Raw genomic sequence first — 10,263 nt, 5'->3', positions numbered from 1 at the left:
TGCCCGCATCGGTGTTGGTGAAGTAGTAAGCGTGCGAAACCAGTCGCGCTTCTCATGGGCGGCCGGAGTAATATCAGTAAGAGCATCATTGGGAGCGCGACGAATCATGGTCTCAGGCACAACGTCCTCGAAGATCCAAAAGAATTTTTTCTTCCAATCCTTGGAAGTATCCTCGGCCACGTTGCCAATAACCCTATCTTGCAAGCTATGGCAAGTAAACCATCCATTCCGATTGACCATCTTGTAAAAAACAACGAATCGGTCCAACTGAGGCACTAGTTCATGTGCCATACACACGAACACTAAGTGTCGAATTCGCATGACGGCACGTGGGTGAAGTTGAAATAAATGAATCCCAGATGCCTTAATTAACCGCAAAAAGAACTTTGTGATGGGGATACGAAAGTTCCCACAGTAAAAATAGTCAGCATACTCTTCCCAGGAGGTGGGAAACTGGCGATAGAACCGGCAGACGGGAACTCCGGTTCCCATTCCGGTGGAATGCCATAAGTCGTAATAAGTTTTTGGTATTCCCCTTGGTCCCAATGAACTTCTATCTCATCAATCTCAGATTGAGCAGTTGCCATTGCAAACACTTGGTGAAATATCAGGATATCTCAAGAAAGATTAAGCGACAGATCGAAGGTTCTCAAAGAAAGAATGCAAGTTAGTATCAAAGATTCAAAGGCGATAAAACTTCAAAAAGAAGTTAACTCCCTCTATTTATACCCACTGCAATTAATGCGATGGGATGCGAACAGTGGAGAGAGAAAAGACCATCCAGTAAATGATCGCCACGTCACGCGGGAAATTCGAAAAAGAGAAAAAGTTATACAGTCAGGTACAGTGATAGCCGTCATAAACGTCCTGTCACCTGCAAACGCGCCTGCGAGTGGTCAACTTGTCATTTTTCATGATTATCCACAGCAACAAAAGATATTTCTCACCAACTTGCAAAGTCAAAAATCCCCAAATCCATATTAAGGGGGTGTTTGGGATTCCTTATTTTACCTCCTTATAACTTTTCATTAAGTTAATAAGTTACAACATTGTAACTTATGAAACTTTTCATCTCACAACATAAGCAATCCCAAATACCTTATTACTTTTTAAAAAGTTTATAAGTTATAAGTTGGTGAAAATAAGCAATCCAAACACCCCCTAAGTCCAGAATTTCACCCGCATAAAATATTTCACACGGAAGAAAAACTGGACTGGGTGGACTTATAGAGGTAGGGTACTAAAAGACCCAAATACCCTTAAGTGACACCCGCGGGTCAACCAAAAGCATGTCACAAGTCACCCGCGGGACATATGAACCATCCGCACAGATCATCTGAGAAATAATCACCCTCATGACACATGCGGAAGCATCCTGGCACCCTCAAAAGTCATCTGCAAGAAAGAATACCCTTCCGTGTAAATGACCACGAGGTAATGCCCCGGGACAGTTGTCAATAACCAGTTACCTTCTAGAAGATTTGCCAATATGCTTTCTTGGGCAATACGTGATCCTTAGCCAATCAACTAATGACATATGGCAAGGTCGTTATAACCGTGCACATGGCCAATATTACTCCATTAACCAATGCTATAAAGACACGTGTCCAGGTTGTTATACATGCACATGCAACGTATAGGCTGAACCTATCATATGAGGACACGCGTCCAGACGGTTATGAAGGCATCTTCTAAAGGGACAGGTGGCCCAATCACTTCCCCACACCCTACGGCTATAAATACCCTCTCAATCATCATGAGGTATTCATTCATTCCCACTGTACTCTCTCAATTTACTTAAGTACTTTACTCACGTCAGAACTGTACTTATTCTCACGCCGGAGGGTGGTTACGGGAAGAACCCCCCCTCTTGTCCTTCCCGTAACGAGCTCACGGTGTTTGTTTTGCAGGTTCACGTCATTGGACTTTGGGGAATTGTGTTCATATCGTATAGGCAATTAACCGTATCCTACCCTGTTGACTCATCGGATCTAGGACCCATTAGTGGGGAGCAGATCCGTGTATCTTCAACTAGATATCTATAAATGATGATAATCTTGAAAGCATGCATCACTATAAGTGCAAAGGTAGAAAGATCTAAATATAATCATGTTATTTTCGTGTTTGATACAAGTTGTTACTCCTATATATTAAGCGTGAATAATGACAAAATTTTCACACATAAATTTGAATATTTGATTATGATGAGACATATTCTATTATAGTGGATGCAACTAACGCTAGAGTTTACTTGGATTTGATATTTCCTTGAACATGTAAAATGCATGAGGCATGTCTAAAGCATATACACCAAGTCCTTGAATCGGTGTTGTTGTATGGGGGTTGCGACGCAACTTGTTGCCCGGATATCTGCTACGGTATTGTAATCGTTTGTCTCTAAGTAATATAAAATGGTGGATCACCATGAGTTCTTGATATCACTATTCAATGAAACAAAACAAATCATATGGTTTAGCCAATTCAAGTTAATTTATGGGGTACCATCTGGTAAACAAATATTAGAGAAATGTCTTCAAATATGTACATGTTGAGATTTTAAATATCGCTAGAACCCTCGGAGAGCTTTCAAATATGATTTGATACTAAAAAGTTATGTTATAAGGATGCATTGAGATACATTTAATTTAATATAATTATGTTTTACGAACAATACATCACTAGAGCACGCTCATCACATTTAGAAGTCTAAGTCAAGAAGCGGGCACCAGAAATTTCTATTTTCTTTACCATGGTTTTATCGTATTGAGTTTTCTCTTAAGATATCGAATAAGACGCACTTAACTCACACACTAAAAATCATATTTTCTTTATTTTAGTTAATATTTTGTGCCATACTATTTTACTTGATAAGGTTTTAACATGACCATAAGACATGACAGTTTATACAACAAACTTCTAACGAAAAGTGGTGTTAATGATAATAATTATAAACAAACATTCATATCTCCTTTTTACATTTATTTAATATCTTTGTCTCATATTAAAAGTTTTTTTTATAAAAAAATTCTTAACCTTGTTATTATCATACATGTGTATAGATGATATGTAGGTTTGTAATCGAGCCAAGCTAAGCCGAAACAGGGCGAGCTCAAGCTCAAGCACGAACTTAAATAAGGTGGCTCGTTAACTTTGTCAAGTTAAGCTCGTTAATTTATTTATTCATTTTATACTTTTTAATTTTTATTTATTTATGTTTTTTTACAAATATCGATATATAAACAACAAAATATATTTTTAACTTTAGTTTGTAAAAAAAATTATGAACAAGTGAATCTATAACATTATAAATTATGTTTTTGTTCTTTTATATATATATATATATATATATATATATATATATATATATATATATATATAAATAATGTTTCAAAGCTGAGTGTCGTAATATATGTATAACTTTTTTTTGTTTGTTATTTCTTATATCGTATGTTGTTACTATTATTATATATTAAAATTTAGTGTTTAGTCTAAACAAGCCAATGAGCCGAACTAAGATCATGCCACGGGCTGAGCTAACCCAAGCTCGAGCTCGGCTCGTTTACATTCGAGCTATTTTCAAGTGAGACATGAGTCACGAACATTTTAATCAATCTTAATTATGATGCATTCTTCACTTAATTATGATGCATTCTTCACAATCATATCTTATTTATCCTCAATATTATTTTCTAAGACAAAAACAAGATGCACGAATCGGTTTCAAACCCTAAATCAGTTTGGGTTGAAACCGGTTTCGGTTAGGGTCACGATCGGTTATTTATCGGTTTCAGTAGGGAGAATCACAAATTGATTATGAACCTAGGGTTTCCGTAAGTTGTAAACCAGTTTGATATTCTGGGTGTGAGTCGTGAGCGAGTAGGAGTGAGTCGTTTATCTATCTCAAGGTCCAATCCCTCACCACCCCACTATTTTCCTTTTGATCATCAAATGGATCATACTCAACAATAATAACCTGGCTAATAATCATCCTCTCATTTCCTTTGCAATTTCTCAACCACAGTCAAACCAATAATCATCTTCATCACATCCCTCACGTTAACTAAAACAACATCAACAGCAATGTCAGACCACCAACACAAACCAACGCCGTGCCCTCATCAAATACGCCACGTCCTTTCCTACCTTAGGCCTGCGATCCCTACAACCATTCCGCTGCGGCGCCTGCGCCTCACGCGCGCCGTGTCTCTACCTCTGCGTGTCGTGTGATGCCGTCGCGTGCGAGTCTCACGCGCCGGATCACGAGCACCGCGTCCTGATCGACGTGGATCGGGCTGAGCTGTTTTGTGGCGCGTGCGGCGACCGTGACTTCGATTCCGCCGTCGTCCTGTCGCAGACGGCGGCGGCGACGCTAGGATCTTTACGCGCGCCGCCGCCGGAGAGCCTGAGGAAGCGGCGGCGCGTTGAGTACCGGGCATGGACGCCTGATTCGAAAGAACGGGCATTGCTAGGGTTGGGGTTGCATTCGGATATACCGATTGGATTGAGAGGTTTAAATAATTTAGGGAACACCTGTTTTATGAACTCTGTACTGCAGGCTTTATTGCACACGCCGCCGTTGAGGAATTATTTCCTTAGCGACCGGCATAATCGGTTTGTTTGCCAGCAAAAGAATGGTGTTAATCAGGGAAAGGGGAAGAATGATAAGGTGGGTAGAAATTTACAGAGCCTGTGTTTGGCTTGTGATACAGACGCCTTGTTTTCGGCTGTATTTTCTGGGGACCGAAGCCCGTATAGCCCTGCCAAGTTTTTATACAGGTGTGGATTAGTTTTTTGGAATCATGATATTAGAATATTGGTCTGTTGTAGTTCTTGACTGAACAAACAGGTTGTGACTTGTGAGAGATGTGTTGTAAAAATTGATTGGAACATGTGGTGTCTCTTAATAATATCTTAAAAGTGGGTCATGTCTTTGTATTTTGCTAAAAGATATATATATACACACACACACACTAGCTGTCTTAATCAATCTTTTTTTAATTTGGTGGAAAATGATTTTATCTGGTTGATATTTTTGAGAATTTGTTTTACAGTTGGTGGCAACATGCTGGGAATCTTGCAAGTTATGAACAGCAGGATGCTCATGAGTTTTTCATTTCAATGCTTGATGGGATCCATGAAAAGGTGGACAAATATGACCAGAAACATCACAGCCAAGGTGAGCAGTGACCTCTCTTTTGATCTGTTATTATTAATCGTTTTCTTGTTGATTCTGCAACTGTTTGTGTGGGTCTCGTATTTTCTTTTTGAAGTGGCGTATCACATATTATATGTATAATTGGTTTCCTTTCATCATGTTAGTATCATCATAGCTTAATCAAGTTTTTCAAGCAGTGTTCTTGTATGGGTATACGATTATGTGATTCTCTGTTGAATGCTTGGCTTTTGTTCTTAACTAACTCACACACATAACAGTTAAGAGCACAACTGTCTGCAAGACTGCAACTTTTTCGGACTATAGAATGCATATGAGCTCTAAGACTGTAAAGTGCCCTGATGACAAGAATATAACATTCTTAGAATGTTGTATTCACAAAGACCTAGGAAGATAATGAGCATCTACCCCCCCCCCCCCCCCCCCCGATAGGGTCCCACGGGATTATCTTGTGTCACATCTATTCTTTTGGCCATTGATAGGATCTTTTATGTTTTGATACAGATTATCTGGAGCCTGGAGGAAGTTCAATATAGAAAGAGTATGATGTGGCACAAGAATCCTCTAGTTTTCAGGCTAACTTATTTTCACGTGTAAGATACTGCTTGATATCGATTTGCAACGTGTTAATGTCGGCTTCTTTGTGATATTATCTGCTCAAAACATATGATATGTTACATTATTACCATCACCCGTCTCACTTTTTTGACTTGATGACTTATTCGCCCCTCTTTCTCACAGGTAGTGGAGATTGTTGTATTGCGCATCGAGTATTCTCGGGTATACTGCGATCGGATGTCATGTGCACGGCATGTGGGTTTACATCAACCACATACGATCCGTGTGTAGACATTGTTAGGATTAAACGCACACACGAAACCGAACACGACACGAAAGCAATAAACGAACACGAGAATTTAACGTGGTTCGGTCTAAACTGACCTACGTCCACGGGTGGCAACTAGGTATATCTTTATTGAGTGACCAAATATTACAAGTACATAATGTTGTTTATATAGAGACTGAACTAGGGTTAGTAAATTATTATGCAAGAAATCTAAACCGGGCCGGGCTTGGGCCCGACCGCCCACACCCGTCTCCTCTTTTGACTTCATATAATAAACCGGGCCAACAAGGCCTACGAACCCAACAATCTCCCACTCGGAGGCCTTGAGTACTCTCGTCTGCACTCCTGATTGTACTTCTGTAATATGAACATTAAACTTCTTCTAGTTGCCACCGCCTTCTCATCAATTAACCTGAAGGCCCGTTGAAGCTCCCCGGAGCTCCAACACGTCAGTCATGGCTGAAACTGCCCCTGACTCGTTCTCTGTCCCTACCGGCTCCCACTGTAACGAACTACCGGATCCTGAGATAACCTGAGAACAAACACTCTCCATATTCAGCAAGTAATTCATTGGAGAGACTTTTACAGCTGGAATACTGGTTTTCTTAATCCACTGTCGACCTGGAACTGTAACTGAAACACGACCTGTGCTCCCACTGTCACGATGTCCCCCAACTGATTTAACCTTCCTAGCTCGTTCATCCTGAATCTTCACTTTGGCTCTGGGTTTGTTACTTGCAAAACGAACCTTCTTCTGCCCACGAGATTCTGTGAACCGGATTTTGTCTTTCACCAAAACTGGATCCACTCCTTTCGATGACATTTCGACCTTATACAACGAACCCATTTTCTTGCCACGAGCAACAACGAGATTCCCTTTGACTACTTTCCACTGCCCATTCCCGAACTTAACATCGTGCCCCTGGTCATCCAACTGCCCAACTGAAATCAAACGTTTCTTCAAACTTGGAATAACCCTCACGTCTTTCAAAGTCCAAGAAGTACCGGCTGAAGTTATCAAATCAACGTCTCCCATACCCGTAACCTCTAAAATATCATCATTCGCTAGTCGAACCTTTCCAAAATCCCCAAATTTAAGATTCTTCATCGTTTCACTACAGTGAGTGGCATGAAACGATGCACCAGAATCCATCACCCAAGCATCAACGCTACTCTCAACACTACAAACCAAAGCCTCATCACTACTGACCCCGTCATCTGTGTCGTCTTCTGTAACGTTCACCTCTTTCTTACCATTCGGACACTGATTCCTGAAGTGTCCTTTCTCTTTACAACCCCAACATTCAATATCCTTACGAGTCTTAGACTGACTCCTCTTCCTGCTCCCACTGCCTCGCTGTTTTCCCCTACCTCTACCTTCTGTGACTAGCATATTGCCTGATGATTCACCTGAACTTCTGCGTCTTGAATCTTCTCCCAGAATCAGATCTCGAATCCCATCGAAAGTAATATTTGTAGACGAACTACAAACTGCAGTCACTGTTTGCGACCAACTGTCGGGCAAAGAGGATAATAACAAGAGGCCTTGAACTTCATCATCAAACTTAATGCCAACTGACACTAAGCGGGACAAGATCGAATTAAGATTATTGATATGAGTTGTAACTGACCCACCCTCTTTCATTCGAGTTGTCACTAGCTCTCTGATAAGATAGACCTTATTCGCTGCCGAAGGCTTCTCATACATGTTGGATAGTGCGTCCATCATACCACGGGCTGTGGTTTCTTTCATGACGTTAAACGCCACATCTTCCGACAACGACAATGTAATACAAGCCCTAACTTTCTTGTCTAACTTCTTCCAATCTGCTTCTGACAACTTTTCTGGTTTTTCATCCTCAAGCACTACATCCAAGTCTTTCTGACAAAGTAGTGCCTCAATCTGCATCTTCCACCAACCGAACTTCTGTCCGTCAAACTTCTGTATCGAAACCTTTCCATCTTCTGCCATAACAATGACTAAAACAAAAAACTGGATAAAAACAACAGAGACAGACACAGCAACACGAGCCTGAACTTAACGATTGTTCTACCGAACTCTGTTAAAAAATCAACCTATTTTAAACGTGCAGCGGAATAACGAACTGTAAATCAGAAACCGAAACTTTAAACTGAAACGATAAACCTGACAAACGCGGTTGGCACTGGTTCTAAGTTTCTTTAAATTTCTTCTGACTTGAAACTGTTCTTCAACGAAAATGGGATCTTGATTCGTTGTTATTGACTCGTACTTTGCAAAGTAGGATCTCGACTCGCAAAACTTCTGCCTTCTTTTCAACCTTCCGGTCGATCGCTGGATACGTCGGCTAGCTGCCAACACCGAAAACCTAGATCGACAACCTGAATCTGACCTGTGGCAACTGGTGGCAGCGAAACCCTAGCAGCAGTTAGCGGTAACGCGGCGGAACCCTAGCCCCGATCACTGGTGCGGCGGCGACACGCGGAACTGGTTCACCGTGTTCTTCGTGTGATCCGAACCTAAGCTCTGATACCACTTGTTAGGATTAAACGCACACACGAAACCGAACACGACACAAAAGCAATAAACGAACACGAGGATTTAACGTGGTTCGGTCTAAACTGACCTACGTCCACGGGTGGCAACTAGGTATATCTTTATTGAGTGACCAAATATTACAAGTACATAATGTTGTTTATATAGAGACTGAACTAGGGTTAGTAAATTATTATGCAAGAAATCTAAACCGGGCCGGGCTTGGGCCCGACCGCCCACACCCGTCTCCTCTTTTGACTTCATATAATAAACCGGGCCAACAAGGCCTACGAACCCAACAGACATATCACTCGATTTGGTACCTAATCACGAACCCACAAAACCATCTACCAAAACCCTTCATTCTTGTAATGGGAATGCAGAAACCGTGAATTCGGGGGTGTCTACGCTACTCGGATGTTTGGACCGGTTCACGAGACCCGAAAGATTAGGTTCAGATCGGAAGTTTTTCTGCCAACAATGTCAAGTGAGACAAGAATACCTTAAACAAATGTCAATAAGAAAACTCCCTTTGGTTTCATGTTTTCACATTAAAAGATTTGAGCATTCACAAATTAAAAAAATGTCACGGAAAGTTGACCGTTACATGCAATTCCCATTTTCGTTAGACATGTCTCCATATCTCTCATCATCTATTTTGAGGAGTCGGTTTGGTAATCGGATTTTTGGATTTGACGGGGATGATACTGGTAATGAAGCAGATTGTTTAAACGAGTCAACTTCAGAATTTGAGTTGTTTGCAGTTGTGGCACAGTGGGAAAATAGATGCGGGACATTATTCGACGTTTTTAAGGTTGAGTAATCAGTGGTACAAGTGTGATGATGCATGGGTGACTCAAGTGAATGAGAACATTGTGAGGGCTGCACAAGTGTACATGATGTTTTATGTTCAGAAGATGCTTTATTACAAGGCGAGTGGTGCCTCGTGAGAAAGGAGTCGGCTTTTTTGGTGGTTTTAAGGTATTTGTTTTGGAGATTCTTGTGATTTTGTGTCGCGTCAAGTGTTGGTTTTTTTTTTTTTTACCAACTCTTGAGATGATTGTTGAAACAGTTGAGATGGAAACATGTACATTCATAGCTTCATTACAGAAGAGATTTAACCATCTGTTTCCTTTTTATCTTTTTCGGTTTGTTACTGTTGGAGCCAAAAAGTATCATGCAATTACTTAACAAGGTTATATGGAACAATCAAATGTTTTAAACAGAAGATCTAACCCGCTAAGATACTTTTCTGGTTGCAGTAGAAATTGAATATGTTTCTCTTAATGAAACTATGAAAATGCCATCCAGATGTGTTAAAAGTGATTCACGTTTAATTGTAACCAAGGTGAGTGTGATAACTGAATTGTGATGATGTCATTCACATTCAAAGTATATGAGCTAGAGCTGTAGAAAAATAAAACCGACCCGAACCAAATTTTGAAAGCTTAAACCGAACTGCGAAATTGAATTTGAATTCGATTTAGTTCACTTTTTACCGAGTAATTTTTTTAGTTCTTTTTTAAAAAGGTTACTCTTATATTTATTGGATTGGATTTGGTTGAGTATAAACTGGACTAAGGCTATAATTGGATTGGGCTAAACGACAAAAATAATACTACCACTATTTAATCTTTCGGTTCAAACTGAGTTAAGATCTCATAAACTTAAAACCCAATCTGAAAAACAAAAATCCAATACGGTATCAACCAAAAACCGAGTATGTAA

The 10,263-nt window shown here is 40.3% G+C and overlaps 1 pseudogene across 1 annotated transcript; it reads left to right on the top strand.

Moving 5' to 3' along the window:
- Positions 1 to 1,563: 1,563 nt before the first annotated feature.
- On the top strand, positions 1,564 to 9,704 carry LOC143598150 (ubiquitin C-terminal hydrolase 22-like; annotated as a pseudogene). Its single transcript, XR_013147059.1, has 5 exons — positions 1,564 to 1,611; positions 4,079 to 4,776; positions 5,052 to 5,176; positions 5,915 to 6,024; positions 8,840 to 9,704. The product of XR_013147059.1 is annotated as a ubiquitin C-terminal hydrolase 22-like (transcript).
- Positions 9,705 to 10,263: the final 559 nt, after the last annotated feature.

The sequence above is a fragment of the Bidens hawaiensis genome, unplaced genomic scaffold (assembly GCF_021521415.1).
Source record: "Bidens hawaiensis isolate Kalapana, Puna unplaced genomic scaffold, B.hawaiensis_p1.1 tig00049711_1, whole genome shotgun sequence".
NCBI lineage: Eukaryota > Viridiplantae > Streptophyta > Magnoliopsida > Asterales > Asteraceae > Bidens > Bidens hawaiensis.
The sequence above is the reverse complement of the archived record's forward strand: the minus strand, read 5'-3'. Positions and strand labels throughout refer to the sequence as shown.